The following is a 20,382-nucleotide window of genomic DNA, read 5'->3' on the forward strand; positions in this document are numbered from 1 at the left end:
TCTGTCAAAAGCCCTATCTCTTAGCATATGAGGCCCTTGGAGCTCACCTAGTTATAAACCACAACATGCTCCATTGTAACCTTAGGGGACTGCCATCATATATGTGGCCCATTGTTGACTACAATACCACTGTGTTGCACAAGCAGTATTTCTGTTGCACACAGTGGCAATATTGTTCTTAAAACAGTCAATATGGAACTCTGTCCCCATTTCTGTGTATGATGTCCATTTTGCCAGTGACCATGCCAGTTATTCTCGCTAATTTATTGGTTATAAACATTAATGGATTTAATTTTCACAGATTCAAATATGCACATAACATACCTTGATCATTTTCATCCCCTCTCACCATCATCCTCCTTGCCTAGCTATTATAAGCATGAGACTACAACTAGATGAAACACGTTAAATTAAGTGTGTTGATTTATTTCTGATGGTTCCCAGAATCTTACTAAAATGATACCAAGGGAATTTAAAAAAATTAAAACCACAAGAAAAAGAAATAGAGAATAAAGTAGAAGACTATAGTAGGCTAAAAATAGAAACCAATACTTTAAATGTTGGAAAGCTGGTAGGTAAGTGGTAAATTACTTATTAAACTATAGAAAACTTACCTCTAAGCCTGCTGGTGGGATTGCCTAGAACTAAGCCAACTTGTCCTATGCAAGTCTAAAAATACTAAGAAGGTGGTATCAGTACCTCAGCATTGAAGCATAGGGCTGGACTGAAAGCAGAAAAATTAATTGAAAGTCTTGAAGTCATCAATTAGATTACCAGATCCCCTCCCAGTCCCACGCAGTTATCTTACTCCAATCATGAAGAATGGGATAAAATTTTACCTTTGTAGAAGTTAATTGAGTCAAGTTCTGTTTGGACTATTGAACATACCTGAAAGTGACTATGATAAGCCACTCTATACCATGGTAATCTTGTTGCGTTAGGAGGTTCTGAAACCATTCTTTCCCCTAATTGGTTTCTAGAACATTCTCATCAGGGTAATTTCCCCAGATGAAGGATTGAAAAATGTCTTTTTCTGGAAGATTAACTAACCTAGGAGAAAAGTCCTATTCAGTAAATTTGGAGTCCCCAGTGAAATTTCTAGGTTTTAATTTGACCATGTTAGGATAAAGCTAATCAGTTGTCAAGATCAGTGATGAGTAAAGAGCTTCCAGTTATCAGTTTTATATTTTGATCTTAAATGTGAAGGAACAGTTTTTAAAAACCCTTTAAGGAGGCATCTGTAACAGAGGGAAGGAGAGGGGACGGGGAGAGAGAGGGAGAGAGAGGGAGAGAGAGAGACAAAATAAGATGAAATAGAGGCAATTAGGATAGTAGGCAAAAACATGTGTATAGACACAAACATGCACATTTCCAAATATTTCTCACCCTACAACTAATTAAACCCTCACAGAGATTGTACACATTATATAAAAAGCAAGAGACCATAAAATAAGGAGAAGGCTCATAACAAGAACACACTCTTAGAAACAAAGAAAAAAAATGAGAGGCTAACAAGTAAAATAGAAGTGTTGGAAGATAAATTGTAAAATATTTTCCAAAATACAATTAAAATTGTAAACACAGAGTGACATGATAAACTCAGGCAGGTGTGATAGTACAAGCCTATTACCCCAGCATTCTGGAAAGCTGGGTTGTAAACTTGAGGATTGTAAGAGGATTATAAGTTTGAGTCCTGCCTGAGCAGTGTAGCAAGAGCATGTCTTAAACTAAAAGGGCTGGGAGTGTAGCTCAGTGCAAACACCCTGGATTCAAGTTCTATCCCCGCTCACGTATAGATATACTTAGAAGGTCCAGAATTCAATTAATATAAATCACAGAAAGAGAGAACCAAGAAAAGATGTGGGAGAAAAGTATCAAATTATAAGTACATTTCAGGATTTTTCAGTAAGAAACAGCAAATGTCCATCAATGATTATCACAGAATATGAAGGTCAAATGAAGAACATTTAAAACTCAAAAGGTTCTAAATTGTTTTTAAAGAGAGATACACATAAATGAATTGGGTGTCTTTCTGGCACTTTAGTAACACCAGAATCTAGACTCCAGATCAGAGATAGGCTAACTGGTGCCAATCATAATTCAAAGATACATCAATTATGAATTTAATGGAGTTATTAGCCCAGTTTAAAAGGGGAAATTGTGGTTTGTGCTGGGCAGTGGGGTAAGGAAGATGAATGATAGGAGCCTGGGAGAATATATTTGAAATAAACTTGATTCGGTACAGCATTCCCTTTCCAATTTCCCAGAATCCTTCCAGCATTTTTTATTTGATTTCTTGATGGTGGCCATTCTATCTGGGGTAATATGGAATCTCAGTATTGTTTTAATTTGTATTTTTCTAATGGCAAGAGCTGTTGAATATTTTTTCATGTATTTATTGGCTATTTGTACTTCTTTTGAGAAGTGTCTATTCATTTCAGTTGGCCATATTTTCTTTCTTTTCTTTTTATTTTAGGTAATAAAGTGTTTAAAAGATTTTATTGTTTCTGCTTCCGTGCTTCTTACCTTACTGTAAAATTTAATTATGCAGATAGCCTTTTATTACTTTGTCACATTGCTAAAATAATTAAATCAGAAAAGAAACAAAACTACTCTGCAAAGGATTACATTTCAATAATTTTATTGAAAGGTGTATCTCTTAGTACCAAACATAATGGTAGTTGGTTAGATTACCTCTGCCAACTCAAAACTAATGCTGATGTTTTCAAAATATTGAAATATATCAGCTTTATGGTAAAAGTTTCAGGAATTGTTGGATGGTGAGTTATTCTATCATAACTATGTGCCAGTTATCCTGCAGGATGCCCAGAAACAATCCACTTCAACTTCTGAACATTGGGTTTGGAACACTTGTTTGATGAATATTTAGTTAAACTCTTGGATACAAGCTCTTGCCAGAAGGTCAGATCTCTGCTATTTATCTTGGAATATTTCTGAAGATATTCTATTCCTTCTGCTAACTCTACACACTTCTGTGCTTGGATCTCCAATGCAATGATAGATAAGGCAGCATAGAAAGCTTTGCTTTAGAAAAACATGATCCTGCAGTGATATGTCTTAAGCTGAGCTTCTAGTAGTTCAAAATTTAGGCTATTTTCTCTTTCAAATGACAAGCTGTCTTGAGTGAGTGAATAATACATTTGTAGAAATTGAAAGGCAGTGTTAACTTTGACTTTCCAACACACCTTGTCCAATACATTCTTTTCCATTCGCATCAGGTTGAAACCGTGAACCGATACTGACTTATTTGGATCAAGTCATCTGCCAGTGGGACATTTCTTTCCTCTTCTTTTGATTTTATGGCCAGATAAAAGTAGCTCAGTCCAACACACCCAAGGTTATTGGGCTATACCTTCATTTTAGACAGGAATCTGTTCAGTAAATTCACAGATAGAGAAAATGCCTCCATATCAAAGCCAAAGAACTGAGTTAGACTAAAATCTTTCACTTCAAAGTCCCTTATTCTTGCATTCATTCTAAGGCCATTATCATGTGCAGATTCAATTAGACTTAAGCAGCAGACCTTTAGTTGACATCTAGTCTCCTGTTCCAACAGGGTATTCAGCTGGTGTACCCGTTTCTGGGAGTCAGTTGTCAGGACTTCAGTCATCTTGGTGGATACTGTTGCTCCTCGGTGTGATCACCCTTCCCGGGCCTGCTAGAACCTAGCTCACAGCATCAGATATGAGAGGCCTAGGAGGTGAGGACACTTGAGGGCAGGAGGGGAGAGGTCTGAGAATTGTCCTGGGTGGAGGTCTCTGCAGTGCCGCCTACACTGCACCGCCCTCCTTCCGGTCGGACCTCTGCCTCAGTTGACCATATTTTGATTGGCCATTCTATTTTGGGGAGTCTAAAGTTTTTGAGTTCTCCATATATCTAGATATGAATCTTCTATTCAAGCAATAGCTAGCAAGAAAGTTTTTCCCATTCTGTAGGTTGTCTCTTCACTTGGTTGTTTGGTTTCTCTGCTAAGCAAAAGATTTTTAATTTGATATGATCTAATTTACTGATTCGTGATGTTATTTCTTGTGCCACTGGGGCCCTGTTTAGAAAATTCTTACTTATGCCTAAATCTTCAAGAATTTTACCTGTTTTATCTTCCAGCACATTGGTCCTGCCTTAGGATTTAGGTTTTTAATCTATTTTTGTTTTGATTTAGTGCATGGTAAATCATTTATCAAAGAGTCTATCTTTCCTCCAGTGTATGTTTTTGGTTCATTTGTCAAAGTTCAGATATTTGAATATGCCTGGGGTTGTTTCTGCATCTGCTATTCTGCTCCATTGATCTGTGTGATTATTTAAGAGTAGGTTTTTTAATTTTCATTCATTTGCATAATTTCTGTGGTTTCTTTTGCCATTGATTTCTAGGTTCATGTTGGCATGATCTAATAATATTCATGGGATAATTTTGCTTTTTATTATGATCTGGTGTGTGGACTATTTTGGAGAATGTTCCATGTGCTGCTGAGAAGAATATATATGTTTTTGCAGTCAAGTGGATGCTGTATAGATAACTACTAAGTACATTTATTCCAAGGTTTGGTTCAACCCTCATATTTCTTTGTTGATTTTTCACCTAATTGATTTGTCTATTTGTGATAGTGAGGTATTGAAGTCCTGCAGTAGAATTGTTTAATGTTTACTAGATCTTTTATGTCCAGTGTTTGTTTTTTGAATATTGGTGTGCTGATATTCAGTGCATATATGTTTATAGTTGTTATCCCTTCCTGTTGAATTCCTATTCAAATTATGGTGAGTTTCTTTGCCTCTTTTGATCAGTTTTGACTTGAAGTTCACTTTGTCTCAAAATAGAATAACTACTGCTTCTTTTCAGGTTCCCATTGCATGAAACATTCTTTGACTTTTAGTCTATGAATTACTCTTTGAGGTAAATGTATTGCATACAGCATACTATTGAATTTTGTTTATTGGTCTATTCCACCAATCTGTGTCTTTCACTTAATGAATTGAAACCATTCATATTGAATTATTACTGAGTGTATTGACTTATTCCTTTCATTGCATTATTTTCCTTTTGCTGATTCCCTTTTCCTCTTCTATTTAACTTCTCATTCCTGCCTTGTTATTAAGTCTATTAAAGTTTTAACATTGTTAACTTTATTGCCTCTCTCTGGGATATCCTTGAGAATCTTTTTGAGTGCTGCTTTGGTGAGCATGAATTTCTTAATGTCTTCTTTGTCATAGAAAGGTGTGATTTCTTCATCAATTTGAATGATAGTTTTGCAAGATATGCCAGTCTGTGTTGGAAGCTTTTTTCTTTTATGGCTTGAAAGACTACTCCAACCTCTTCTGGACTTCAAGGTTTGTGTTGTGATGTCTGCTGTGATTCTAGTGGGATTACTTTGTAGGTGATCCATTGCTTTTTTTCTAACAACTTTTGAGACTCATTCCTTGTGCTGAATTTCTGGGATTTTAGTATGATTTTTTTGTGGAGTGGTTCTTTTTTGAACATTGCTATTTGAGGTTTTTATATGCCTCCCTTATCTGTATGTTGAATTCTTTCTCCATATTTGGAAAGTTTTCTACTATTACTTCTATAAACAGAATTTTTATATCATTTATGCCATTTTCTGATATTTACCATAATACCATCTTTTCAAATAATTTGGTTGCATGGTTCTTAATTTCTTCCCCCTTGAAACCCTATATACCAGCTTTGGTGGAGTTTGGAGTTTTTGAAAGCATTTTGCTGCCTTGTCTTCCCATGTTTCTATTTTGTGCATGTGTGCTGCTTCAGGTGATTGCTGTAGATGACTTCATTCTAATATGGAGACCTATTTAGAGAATGTCTGCTTTGGAGTGATGCACTCTACAAGTGGCTAACTGCAGGCATTTTTTTCTGTCCCCAGATCCAATCACCACAGTTTATATGTGAGAAGAGGCTGCAGTATATTAGCTCAGTGCCCAGGTTTTCATGAATGGGCTGCAGTATTAATGATGCAGAGGCAATCCAGATAATGGCATCAGAGGAAACCAATTAATAGTAACAACTATTCTACCTTAGCAATAGCAATAATATCAGCAACAGTAATAGTATCAAAGTCAAACTGAATATTGAACTCCTAAGAACCAGTACTGTACCCTTAGCCATACACAACAGATCCATAATTATAAATATTATGACAAATCAAATACTGAACACAGTATTTACTACATAGAACAACTATATCTCCATTAATCATAGAATTAACTATCTAAAGATTCATAAACCTTACTGGTCATGCTAATAAGGATAAAGGGAATGGGGAATTTGAAAATAAAAAAGAATTTGAAAAATTAATCAATGAACAATGAAAGAAAGCAGTGAAAAATAAGATTTAAAAATCCTACTGAGGAATAGAAGGAAATTAAATGTATTAGCACCAGAGTAGGACAAAAGAAAAGAATAAAACCGAAATCAAAATAAAGGGGAAAAATAAAAATGAGAAGGAAATTAAACTAGAAAAGAAAAGTAGAAAAAAGGAGTTGGCTGTCTTAAAAAAATAATGAAGAAGAAAAAAAGAAAAAAAGAAAGCTCCTCCTCTCAGCAAATTCTTCTGTCATTTTGAATGAGCGGATTCTTTCCAGGATTTCCAGTCTTGGACTCCAGCAAGTCATGATTTTTTGCCTAGCTTTATGGTCCATGGTTTGCTGAGTTACCCTTCTTCCCAGAAGACCCTCTGTCTGTACACTCTCAGACTGTTGTAAGTGTCCATGCTGAGGCCATGTCCTTGCTTATGTTGGTAGATGGGGAAAACAATTAGACCACTGATTTCTGCTGGAAATAGGCAGCCCACCAGGGAGGGGTTCAAGTAGACTGTGGGTGTTAATGCCAGCGCTTTCAGATCCAGCTGTTTCTGACAGTCACACTTGCTGGGCCTAGTTTCTCACCACGGAGGATGGGGTTGGTTTCTTTCCTTGCCTGAGTTTAAACTTCTCATGGGGCATATGTATAGCCTGCATTCTCTTCCCAAATATTTCTCATGGGTGTTTCTCATTCAGTCACAATGGGAAGGTAACAATGGAAATCCTGAAGTGGAATTGATCTGTAGTTGTTGTTCTATGGCTGGGTTTTAAACAAGTAACTTCTCCCCAAAGTATTGTCTGATTGTCTAGGCTGCTTTTGCAATTTACAAAAGTTGTGGGCTTTTCTTGGGGCTAGTGATGCTGGCTTAGTCTGTTATTTATCCCTGGGGCTGTCAAATCTATGGTACTTGCCCTCTTTCCTGGGGCATTGGCCTCATTCATGATCAGGTTGGTCAGATGGCCATTGACTCTACTCTCCCACACTGAGGAGAATGAAACACAGAGTGAGATTTAAGCTGGTATGTGGCAGCTGCCAGAATACAGAATCTGTGTATGTGAAGTTGGTTGAGGATGAATGCCATGCTGGATAGGTTCCAGTCACAGTGCACAGGTGCAAGTCCCTTGGGTTTTTTATTGTTGTTGTTCTCATTTTTTTAAGTTGTTAAATTGTCCAAGCTGGGCTCAAACTTGTGATCCTCTTGCTTCAGGCTCCTACAGTTGAGTATAATCTGAACTTATTTTCAGCTGCACAAGACTTAGTACAGGTGTACTGGAAGACCTCTGCAATGTTGATCAATGAGAGGATGCAACTATCTGTCTTATTTAGAAATAGATTTCATCTTGTTGATGCTGTATTGACTAGATTGTCCATTTTGCACTTCAGCTGAATTTTACACAATTCCCCTTCTAGACTGTGTTCTGAGACTCCAATAACTTCTAAAAGATTCCTTTTTGGGGGCAAGTTTACCAGAATACATTAGTCCTTCCTCAAATGTATGAGATAAATTCCAAGACCCCAGTAGACTTGAAACTGTGGATAGTACTGCACACTAGGAATGCTGTTTTTTCCTATTAGTACACTAGTGTGATAAAGCTTAACTCATAAAATTAGGCACAGTAAAAGATTAAGAACAATAAATACTGGAAAATAATAGCTACATGTTATACCAAAAGTTACATGAGTGTGAATTACTTTCTTGAGCATCTAGACAAATATGAACAATTTTGGACTGTGGTTGACCATGGGTAACTGAACTAAAAAGGAATGTCATGGGCAAGGGTATACTCTAATTCTAATGTATATAAGTAGTTGTTGGTGTAAAGCCCAAAGTTATAGACAGTTCAGACCAATATGCCTAATGCTTAATGGTATGAGTTCTTTAAGGGTTATAGAAAAGTAATTAAATGTAAATAACAGAAGAAATATCACAGATTGCTGAAAACATGTTCTATCTCCTAATTGTATGAGACCTGTTAAAATGAACATATTGCACTCAAGAAGGTCATAAAGAGGTTGGGTGGTTGGTAGAGAGACAAAGTGAGAGGACAAAATGAATTAAGGGACAGAGAATACTGCAAAGAGTTTAAAGATAATCCCTAGTCAGAGTGAGCACAGAGAGAGACTGACCAGTCAATTTTTGGCTTTTCACTAAGCCTAGTTCAAATGCATGGCCATCTTCAAGCCATTTATTTTTAAAATATCCTAAATTGATAAAAAGACAATAGTCTTACATTATAGTTTGTATGACAAAATGCAGGTGTCATAGAAGTACACTGACAATATATAAAGTGCCAAAGAAAGGTATTAGTATTATTCTTATCATGACCCTGATTGTTATTATTTAGATCCAGTCCTATGACTTACAAAATTTTCTCTAGAAATTATTTTTAAATTCACAGGTGAAAATAATCCTATCAGCCATTGAATATATTTATCTAAATATATATTTTATTACTATAAGTTAAAAATATAGCAACAGGAAAAACTACTGAATTTGTGAATTCAGATATGAATATATACTTTTATCCCATTAAGTTTATTGATACATTCTAGGCATACAACACTGTTACATTCATCAGTAGGGTCTGGTACCTTTACATGATGTATCTTGATTATTTTTTCCCCACTCCCCTGCTCTCCCTTCATCCCCTCTACCATTCCCTATTTATAAAGACTTTATTTCCAAGTATTTCCATTTCTCATATTTTTTTCTTTTCCCTTCTTTCCTTTCCCTACCCCTCCCACTTCCCCTACTCCTTCAGACATTTCCTTCCTATTTCACAATATCAATTATACATTTTGATCCTTATTTACACTTTTAGTTTTTCACACCACAGAAACTATTTGCTGTTTACACATGTGTATCCTGTTTATTTCATTTAAGAGAATGACCTCAATGTGCATCTACTTAGCTATAAATGACTCTAGTTTCTCATTCTTTATGGATGAGTAGTACTCCATTTTATATAAAAAAATCTACATCTTTATCCAGTCTCAATGAATATATACTTTTTACAGCTTTTTTTATATTTGAAGGAAGATTGCATTTCACTTGTCTTTCCTTATTGGTTTCCTTGGAAACAGTGATGGATATGATGACACATCAGTGCAGAAATCAGAAAACTTGAAATCAAAGCTTACTTTTATTCTGGTGAGAGTCTTATCAGTGATCGTACTCTTTATTTTTATAATGAGAATAATGATCTCTACCTCCATTGCTATGATCATTATATGACATATTTTGAGTGAAAATATTTGCAAAACATAATGCAGCATAAGGAAGAAATTATTGTTAATAATTAATAGATCTTTTAGTATATGCAGCTTATTTCTTAGAAAACTAACCAAAACAAACAACATTTATTTTGTCATATAAAATTCTTATTAAGTTATTGTTAGATATCTAGAAGCATTTTAGGCACTATGGATAAAACAGTAAATAAAAGAAGTTTCTGCATTTTCAAATCTTTTTCAAGTGGTAAGAGAGATAGAAAATAACCAAAATACAAACAAACATAAAAATTATTTTTGTTTTCCTATATTTTTAATATATTAAAATAAAATGACATGAAGTTATATACGCAGTTACCTCAGGTTACAACTCCAAGTGATGGCAACAGAATTAACAAGGGAGCTAACATAAACATCAAGCATTTATTCATAAATATATTCAAGTTGGAAAATCAATTAAGAGTGTGGTTTTCAAAGGAGAGATTTAATATCATATTTGAATTTTAAGCATTTAGAAATTATTTAAAACCATTAAAAAGCTTAATGTGGTATAATGAGAAAATACCTTTAAAATTTAGAAATAGTTTTAAGTATGAGCAAGGAAGAGATTGCGTATAGAAGAAAAAATGGAGACTAAAACTGAAAGGCAGAGAGGCAAGGGAAAAACCTCAAATAATACGAATTCATGAGACAAGAGAAGAGAATGTTTGTAGAAGGAATAAGTTCTCAAGTGCCAAATACTGCAAAGCTTGTATAATATGTAGCCATTGGACACTTTAATGTGGAGTATATTGGTGACCTCAAGAAGAGTGATCCTATAGAGTGTTAATACACAAGCTAGAATTATTTTTGAAGAATGAGTAGAAGTTAGAGAAAATTGGACTAGTGATGTCATAAAAATTATAAATACAGATTCTATGTATCTAGTATGTATAAGGTAGGGATTCTATAAGCTAAAATTAAGATGGAAGAATGGAAAAAAACCACATAATAAGTTAGTTAAACTGAAATACAGATTTGACTCTTAAGAATTATATGGCTCATGGGGTGAGGATTAAGCTCAGTGGTTCTGCAGCCTGCCTTGTAAGCAAAAGGAGCTGTGTTTGACCCCCAGTACTAAACAAAAAAGAAAAAAAATATATGGCTCAAGTAGTGAGCTTCTTTTGAAAATTTTAGTGTAAAAAATTGTAAACTTGCACAAAGGTATACAGGGTATGCTCCTACATGTACTTGTTCCTGAGTTGTAATTATTGACCTTTGGCCAATCTTGTTTCACCTATATACCCAAACCAATTTCTTCTCACAAATTACTTTAAAATAAATCCCCCCAAAATATGATTTCCTTATAAAAATTTTATTTTTATTTTTAAAACAGATTTTTAAAAATTATGACAAATTTTTTTAAATGTTAAAAATTTAATTGACAGTAGTTCTTCAGTACCTTCAAATAACAAGTTTACTGTGTGAATTTCTAATGACTTCATTAATTTTATATTTTTTTTCTTACTATTTGTTCAAATCAATGTTGAAATAAGGTCCTCATATAGGAGTGTGCTGGTATTACTCTTAAGTGCCTTCTGTAGTTTTCTCCTCTCCTGCAAATATATGTTGAAAAAATATACTTTATTTTCCTCATAGAACTTTTTAGACTTAATTTAGCAAATTGCCTCTTTGGTGTGTTGAAAAGAAAAATGTGTATTTCCCCAAAGAAAATATATGGATCTAGAGTCATGACCAGAGGACAGGTCTGATTTCAAGAAGTATACAAAATCTGGATTCTTGTCTTTTGTAGTATTAGAAGCAATTGAGGATCAATGCCTAGATCCATCATGGTTTAAAAACTGATGATGTTTTGGCCTATTATTAACTTCTTATCTTTCAAATTATGAGTTGCCTCATTCATAAATTATATGCTTTATTTTTATATCATAGAGACATATATGTAAACATTTATGATATTTCAAAATATTTCACTTATTATTTTTATTAATGCTTAAAATTCCCATGCTTCATCAGTGTAAATTCCTTCCAATTGACTATGTTCTTTTAACAGTAACCTACTGGTCTTAAAGAATTTACTTGCTGTGTTGTATAATAAAGTACACAGAGATCGTTTTGTAAGTTTTCCTCCCCAGACCTGAAATCAACCATTTCTCCAAAGACCCCTGAGTCTGTTGGTGGAAAATAGTGTGAGGTGACGTTAATAAGGGTCCTGAAAGTGTTCAGTATGAATAGGGTGATTATTCCTTCTTGGCATTATTAATATTCAGAGTCAGAAGATAGTTCATATAAGGAAAATTCACCATGACTTATCATTGGTCCACTCGATTACCATTCAAGATTACAGGAGTTTTATTAACCATTTCAAAATATTAAAAGTCCCCAACTTACCAACATTCAAGTTGTGAACTTGCATAGATACAAACAGACCTTGAATAATAAACATTCTGTATGTTTGTGTCAAACGTGAATAAGACTCACTTTGTCAAGCTTACAAATGCATTGAAGCTAGAAACGTTCTCCGGGAATGGAAGTCATTCATAAGTCAGGGACTTACTGTATTACAGTCTAATGTCCCCCCCCCTTTTTTTGTCTTGTTTTGGTCTTATCTCTTTTTTTTCTCATTGAGTTTATTGGTACATTTTAGGTATTCAGTACAGTTACATTCATCATTGGGATCTTGTACTTTCACATGACAGATCTTGATTCTCATTTTTTCCCTTTAACCCTGCCCTCCCTTCACCCTCTCCTCCCTTCCCTATTTACAAATGCTTTACTTCCATTTTTTCATTTTCTCATATTTTTTCTTTGCCCTTACTTCCTTTCCCCTACCCTTCCCACTTCCTCTACACCTTTAGCCTTGTCCTTTTTATTTTATTTTGTTTATTTATTTATTTTTTTATAGAACTCAGGACCTTGGGCTTGAGAGGCAGGTGGCTGCAGCATTGAGCTAAATCCCTGGCCCTCCTTTTTCCTTTTGATTCTAAATCCTGGGTTTAGAATTTGATTCTAATTACATGGGAGAACTACAGAAGTATAATATGGCATCATCTTCACATTTTTGTCCATAAACATACCCTCAGCCCTTTTAAAATTTAATTTGAGACAAGGCCTCACTCAGTCACTATATTCCCTAGGCTGGCCTTAAAGTTACACTCATCCTGCTTCAGTTTCCCAGAGTACTGCAAATACAGCTAAGTACCAAATACAGTGGTACCTTGGTTCACAACTTTGATTGATTCCATGATTCTGGAAAAGATGGCATGTTCATGTTTGTGAAGGAAGGATAACCACAAATGTGTTCATGACCCGATGCGGTGTTGGCAAACAATAACAAAATTTTACCAAACACTATGAGAACCAAATTTTTCAGAAACAAAAACATTTATGAACTAACATACTATTTTATTATGAACATAGTAACATTGGGGAAGAAATGGTTATCCTCATTATAAAAATGAATAACACGTTATTGCAGACTCTAGAAGTGTAAAAGTGAGATTTTATCCCAGATTTTTAAATTTCCACATTGATATTTCCATCATATCATCCCATCCATCACTCTTTCTCGGGAAACCGATAGGGAAAGGCAATTGAAAATTCAATTTTGAGTAATTACAAGCGAAATGTTGATATTAACCATTAGTACCTCACTGTGACTCAGGAGTAGAATAGGGTAGGCTCCATGAGGAATCTTTTTCACTTGCTTTCTTAGACAATGCAGCACTTAATCTCTTGGTTGTAAGGGGTGAAATACCTCCAAGATAAAACTCCTGGCACACAACACCCTTAGCATTAGATGTAAATAAAATATTACCACTGACATTCATATAAACTGTAGTCTAATCTGCTGGCTGTATTGGTACCAGCAGCTATTCACTCAGCGAGCTGATTCTATAGTATAGTTGTAGGCATTTTTAATGAAATCTTAACATTTAGTCTATCTCTTTATAGATCCTCAAAAATGTTCCAGCTGCCCATACCTATATAATAAACTCCTTTTGTGATTAAACCATCAAATTAGTTGTTTTCTTGTAGCTAATAACTCTGATAGACATTGATTATAGAAGTTATTGTAGAAAACACAATAGAATGAAAGCAAGAAGTCTGGAACTGTTTTTCTGTTCTGATTCAAGTTAAAGGTTCTGAGGTCTAGCCATTATGAAAGACTCTTGAAAAGTGAAGTGAAACAGCCCTCTAATTTTCATCTGTCATCACCTGGAATGAAGTACTTATAGAAGGTGTGTCTTTGAGGGAACCAGGGCCATAGCCAAATAACTGTATGCAGAGGCATAAGAAACTCAAGGATTACAGAGTGTTTGCTTCTTATGGCATGTGGGAACTTCAAGAATTATGGTCCTAAAGTCTAAAAGCCTTGGTGCAAGGTAGACAGAGAAGACTGTAGATTTTTTCTTTGCTGATACTGTTTTATCAGTTGTGATATAGGCCTGAGATACATAAACATCAAATTCAAATTTTGGTCCTGCATTCGTCACTATTTTTCAGGTAAACTGATATCCTTCTCAAGTCTTCTTTGTGAAAGTCAAGGCTTTGATTGGGAAGGATTCCAGATTTAGGGAGATATGAATTTGAAATGTATTGCTCATATGCAGCACACTTATTTACCCCTATGATTCATTAGGGCCCTGAAACAGATTCTTCTCAAAAATGTTTTGCCGACCCTTCATCTTTGAAAAGTCCCCTAGTACTGTTCGCTTGTTGATTTGGGATGCTGGTGGGAGACAATGCCATTGCAATGAAATGTGTCATCTCAAATGCAAAGACTAAGTACTGGAGTGGAAGATTCTTCCTAATAGAATTTAAAAGCCTAAGGCTTGGACATGGCTGTGAAAATTGAGAACAGTGTAGATTTAGCATGGTTTGATCTGATGTGGTTTTGGTGGGAGGTAGCTGGTTATTCATTCCTATGCTGGATAAAGATGAGAAATCTGTTAGAATACTATTTTATTTTTATTATTTAAAAAATTTCCAGTGAACAGAAGCCTGACTTGAGTCATAATTTTCTGTACAAATATTAACCCTCGGTCTGTTACAAACCAAGAGTTTCTGAAAGTAGGAAAATTATTCTTGAGGAAGGATGGGTGAATATCTCAGGCATGTACAGCAAACTTCCTAAATCTCTCCCAAAGGCCTACGTCACCATTTACCATTACCATTTTCCCATGTACTAGGAAAAGAGATGAGTGTGAATTGACTTGAAGAGATATAAATCTTTGGTTCCTAGAACACTACTTTTATTCATTAGTCAAAATGGAGGCCTGTGTGCATAGCATAATGAAAGGTATTTAGATCAATTCAGCTTCATGGAATACTCACTGGTACCCCAAAACTATTTTATCTTGCTATTTTGAAGTTCTGTGTATATAGTACATATAACTGTATTTAATAGAAACATTTCCATAGTCGCTCCCTTCTAAGTTGTTGTGGGAGCCAGTCATGGCCCACTGGCATTTGACATTTGAAAGATAACTTCTTTCTTTATAATCAAGGCATTGACACAATGTGTAGTCAGGATGTTCCTAATTAGCATTTGTTAACATTTGTTCTTTTTTAAGGACTGCAGGTGTTAAACTTGTTTTTGACCCTGCATGGGAGAAACTTGAAGAGATAGCCAAAGATCTGATGTTATCTGTAGGAGTCAGGTGCTTCCTGTTGATGTGCCTTTAAAAGGAGCTGTTTCTGTGAAACAAATCAGACTTCTCTTGGTCTCCACTCTGGTTTGAGTCTTCTTTCCTTTCTTAATCCTCACTCTACAACTCAGGCATGTTCGTGATGTGACGGCTGGACCACCTCAAGTGGCGCCTGAACAGGGACCTGAGTATCGAGGGATCCAGTGAAGGACACTGCAGAGAAGAACGAGGCCTCAACAAAAAGGTAAGGAGTGGTGAATTTTCCTGTAAATATTAAAAATGGGAGCCGGCAATAGTTGCATGCTTTTTGTACATATGCTTAAAGATGTATTGCGTGTTGGTGGTGCTAGAGTAGGGCACCAGCAATTGTGTAATTTTTAGAATTTGTAGAAATAGTTTGTCCTTGGTTTCCTTTTCTTTGCTTCTGTGTCTTTCTTTTCCTGTTACTGTCTGAATTGGTAATTTGTGATCCGGATCATTTTGAAGGCAGGGAGGGAGGTCCAGGCAGACGTGCTAGTGGACTCCCTGATGCAGGGGCCGGAGAGGTCCTTTGCCCTCTGGTAGGAACTCTGTCTCTTTGTTTATGGGGAGGGAGGTTGATTGTTTTTCCCCTCTTCCAGACCCTCTGGTCAAGAGAGAGAGAGTTCTTCTGGTTTCGGAAGAAGAGATTAAGGGGATTCCCCTACAGAGTCTCTGGTTCTTCTTTGGTGTGGTTTTCATAAGCCTTTGTCTTACATTCTGTTTGGCCTCTTTTGCTCCCTTGTTTGTCTGTTTGCTTATATTGAATTTTCTGATAAAATGGGAGGGAGCTCATCTACCCCCTCACCTTGAAATTAAACCATTTCCAGGAGGCCCATCAGACTGCAACTGACCTTGGACTCCACATAACTAAGAAAGAGATTTCAAAACAACCCATCCTAGGAGTTGCTCGGACTTCTGCTTTGTGATAGTCACCTCCTAGTGAAAACTATTTAGTTTTGGTAACACTTCTTGTGAATTGCAAATTCTTAAACTATGATTATTTGGTTAACTTGCTCTTTTCTAAAAACTCAAGGTTAATACTGTTCTGTTGGCAGCCAGTCAAATTTTAAGATGTAACAATCTGAAAACAGAAAAAAGACACTTTAAGCTGAAGTTTGTTATAGAAGGTTAATAGTAAATGAGACAGAAAAATATTAGGAAAGCTACAAGTAAGAGTTATACTTTTGACATGAAAGGTTTTTGTATGTTCTTCTTGTTAAAAACAGGTAAAGACATACAAGACCAGAAGGCCTAAGTATATAGAGAAGGTGTGTGGAAATCATTTATTTATGTTTGTTGGTTGGTTTCAAGTCTGTTATAAAAGGTTTACATTTACAGTCAAGAAGAGCTTTCATTCCTTTAACCCTAATTCTACAAGAGATCTCTGTTAATTTTGACCTGCAAAAATTTTGGCTAGTCATAACAAAAAGATTTTATAATTCAATTGTACAAAACCATCTGTGTGCACTCTAGTTTAAATTGTCTTATGTGTTTGTCTGTCTAAATGTTCAAAAATGTTTGTCCAATTATGTTTTGATCAGAATGATGTCAAATACAAATTGTTGATTTCTACAACCTGGCTTTATAGGATCAAATAAAAAACTTAAAAGATAATTAAATATATACCTTTAAGTTTGGATATGCTCCTGTTGGTAAATAAAGAAGCAGCTGCTCAGAAAATTTATTCTGATCTTTGTTCATTAATGGGAGCCACCAAAATAATTTGCTTAGCCTTATAAAAAGATATGCCTTGTTAAATATGTTACAAATGTTTACATTGGTTATCCTCAAAAGGCTGAATTCTAAATATGTTACTGTAATATGTTTTATGATGGTTATCTTCAAAATATAATATTTTCTGTAAATAAAAGGGAATATCCTGTTGATACAAAGCTACATTACAGGACATAAGATTTCATATAATTATAATTATTATTGCTAATTTTCTGGTATACAAAATGTATTTAAATTCTTTGACCATGCAGGTTTTCCAGCATATTGTTTATGATAATAACCTTTTGGTCCAGGCATTCTCCCTTCTCTTCTGCTCCACTTACTTATGGTTACAGGTACATTTATAGACCCACCACTATCCATGAACAGCTTGAATCTGGGTTTCCACTGAGGAGACTATATTGGGACCCCAACACTGAAGCAGCAGAGAAAAACTCCAGGATGTGTCTCAGTGTACAAGCGGAAATTTCATTCCAAAAAGCAAAAAGTTTCCCTTCTTTATCCAGAATAAGGATTTAATGGGACTGGTGAACCTCCACAGTCCTTAATACTATGATTTTATGGGAAAGATGTTATGTTACTATACCTCAGGAAAGGTTATTTAATGACACATCTCAAAAGTTTTTGGACTGATCACTTGGAAATTCCACAAACTTAAGCTTATCTGAAGGACTTTGGTGGACAGATTCAGGTTTTTCTCAAACCAACGTTTGGAAACTTGCTGCTGCATTGGTAGAAATATGTTTATGGTCAAATGTCAAAATTACTAGCCTTAGTTTCAATATCGTTGGCATAGGGGCCTCTAATATAATGTCTTGTGTTAATGCTCCTTATCTGTTATTAGTAGGAAATATAGAGATTGTTTATGAAACTGATAATGAATATAACAGCTATTTTAATTGTAAATTGACCAATTGTATATTCTCAGAGATGACTTTCTTTCTGTGAGAGTTGTGAGACAACCTCCTTTTGTAATGATGCCTGTAAAAATTAATGAGTCCTGGTATGAAGATCAAGGTTAACAAATATTGATAGAGGTAGAGAAAGCTATATGTCAGGCCTTCACAACCCATGGTATAACCCCTGCAGAGGCTGGTAGTCAAAGATGGGTAAGAGAATTGTGGAGAAATATCCAACCTAAGACAGAGCATGAGTATTGAATTTCTCATGGCTTGATGATGGGTAAGGGATTTCTCTGGACATTTCTCACCTAAGACAGGCACAGTCTTTCTGCTGAACGGGGAAAGTCCCTGCCCTAAATATAATAAAAAAGGGGAAATGTGGGAGCCAGTCATGGCCTACTGGCATTTGACATTTGAAAGATAACTTCTTTCTTTATAATCAAGGCATTGACACAATGTGTGGTCAGGATGTTCCTAATTAGCATTTGTTAACATTTGTTCTTTTTTAAGGACTGCAGGTGTTAAACTTGTTTTTGACCCTGCATGGGAGAAACTTGAAGAGATAGCCAAAGATCTGATGTTATCTGTAGGAGTCAGGTGCTTCCTGTTAAAGATCTGACGTTATCTTTAGGTGTCAGGTGCTTCCTGTTGATGTGCCTTTAAAAGGAGCTGTTTCTGTGAAACAAATCAGACTTCTCTTGGTCTCCACTCTGGTTTGAGTCTTCTTTCCTTTCTTAATCCTCACTCTACAACTCAGGCATGTTCGTGATGTGACGGCTGGACCACCTCAAGTGGCGCCTGAACAGGGACCTGAGTATCGAGGGATCCAGTGAAGGACACTGCAGAGAAGAACGAGGCCTCAACAAAAAGGTAAGGAGTGGTGAATTTTCCTGTAAATATTAAAAATGGGAGCCGGCAATAGTTGCATGCTTTTTGTACATATGCTTAAAGATGTATTGCGTGTTGGTGGTGCTAGAGTAGGGCACCAGCAATTGTGTAATTTTTAGAATTTGTAGAAATAGTTTGTCCTTGGTTTCCTTTTCTTTGCTTCTGTGTCTTTCTTTTCCTGTTACTGTCTGAATTGGTAATTTGTGATCCGGATCATTTTGAAGGCAGGGAGGGAGGTCCAGGCAGACGTGCTAGTGGACTCCCTGATGCAGGGGCCGGAGAGGTCCTTTGCCCTCTGGTAGGAACTCTGTCTCTTTGTTTATGGGGAGGGAGGTTGATTGTTTTTCCCCTCTTCCAGACCCTCTGGTCAAGAGAGAGAGAGTTCTTCTGGTTTCGGAAGAAGAGATTAAGGGGATTCCCCTACAGAGTCTCTGGTTCTTCTTTGGTGTGGTTTTCATAAGCCTTTGTCTTACATTCTGTTTGGCCTCTTTTGCTCCCTTGTTTGTCTGTTTGCTTATATTGAATTTTCTGATAAAATGGGAGGGAGCTCATCTACCCCCTCACCTTGAAATTAAACCATTTCCAGGAGGCCCATCAGACTGCAACTGACCTTGGACTCCACATAACTAAGAAAGAGATTTCAAAACAACCCATCCTAGGAGTTGCTCGGACTTCTGCTTTGTGATAGTCACCTCCTAGTGAAAACTATTTAGTTTTGGTAACACTTCTTGTGAATTGCAAATTCTTAAACTATGATTATTTGGTTAACTTGCTCTTTTCTAAAAACTCAAGGTTAATACTGTTCTGTTGGCAGCCAGTCAAATTTTAAGATGTAACAATCTGAAAACAGAAAAAAGACACTTTAAGCTGAAGTTTGTTATAGAAGGTTAATAGTAAATGAGACAGAAAAATATTAGGAAAGCTACAAGTAAGAGTTATACTTTTGACATGAAAGGTTTTTGTATGTTCTTCTTGTTAAAAACAGGTAAAGACATACAAGACCAGAAGGCCTAAGTATATAGAGAAGGTGTGTGGAAATCATTTATTTATGTTTGTTGGTTGGTTTCAAGTCTGTTATAAAAGGTTTACATTTACAGTCAAGAAGAGCTTTCATTCCTTTAACCCTAATTCTACAAGAGATCTCTGTTAATTTTGACCTGCAAAAATTTTGGCTAGTCATAACAAAAAGATTTTATAATTCAATTGTACAAAACCATCTGTGTGCACTCTAGTTTAAATTGTCTTATGTGTTTGTCTGTCTAAATGTTCAAAAATGTTTGTCCAATTATGTTTTGATCAGAATGATGTCAAATACAAATTGTTGATTTCTACAACCTGGCTTTATAGGATCAAATAAAAAACTTAAAAGATAATTAAATATATACCTTTAAGTTTGGATATGCTCCTGTTGGTAAATAAAGAAGCAGCTGCTCAGAAAATTTATTCTGATCTTTGTTCATTAATGGGAGCCACCAAAATAATTTGCTTAGCCTTATAAAAAGATATGCCTTGTTAAATATGTTACAAATGTTTACATTGGTTATCCTCAAAAGGCTGAATTCTAAATATGTTACTGTAATATGTTTTATGATGGTTATCTTCAAAATATAATATTTTCTGTAAATAA

General features: G+C 35.5%; 1 pseudogene; it reads right to left on the minus strand.

The window, feature by feature from the left end:
- Positions 1-2,690: 2,690 nt before the first annotated feature.
- On the minus strand, positions 2,691-3,631 carry LOC109117538 (annotated as a pseudogene).
- Positions 3,632-20,382: the final 16,751 nt, after the last annotated feature.

This window comes from Fukomys damarensis, unplaced genomic scaffold (assembly GCF_012274545.1).
Source record: "Fukomys damarensis isolate Sample0158 unplaced genomic scaffold, DMR_v1.0_HiC HiC_scaffold_37, whole genome shotgun sequence".
NCBI classification, from domain to species: Eukaryota; Metazoa; Chordata; class Mammalia; order Rodentia; family Bathyergidae; genus Fukomys; species Fukomys damarensis.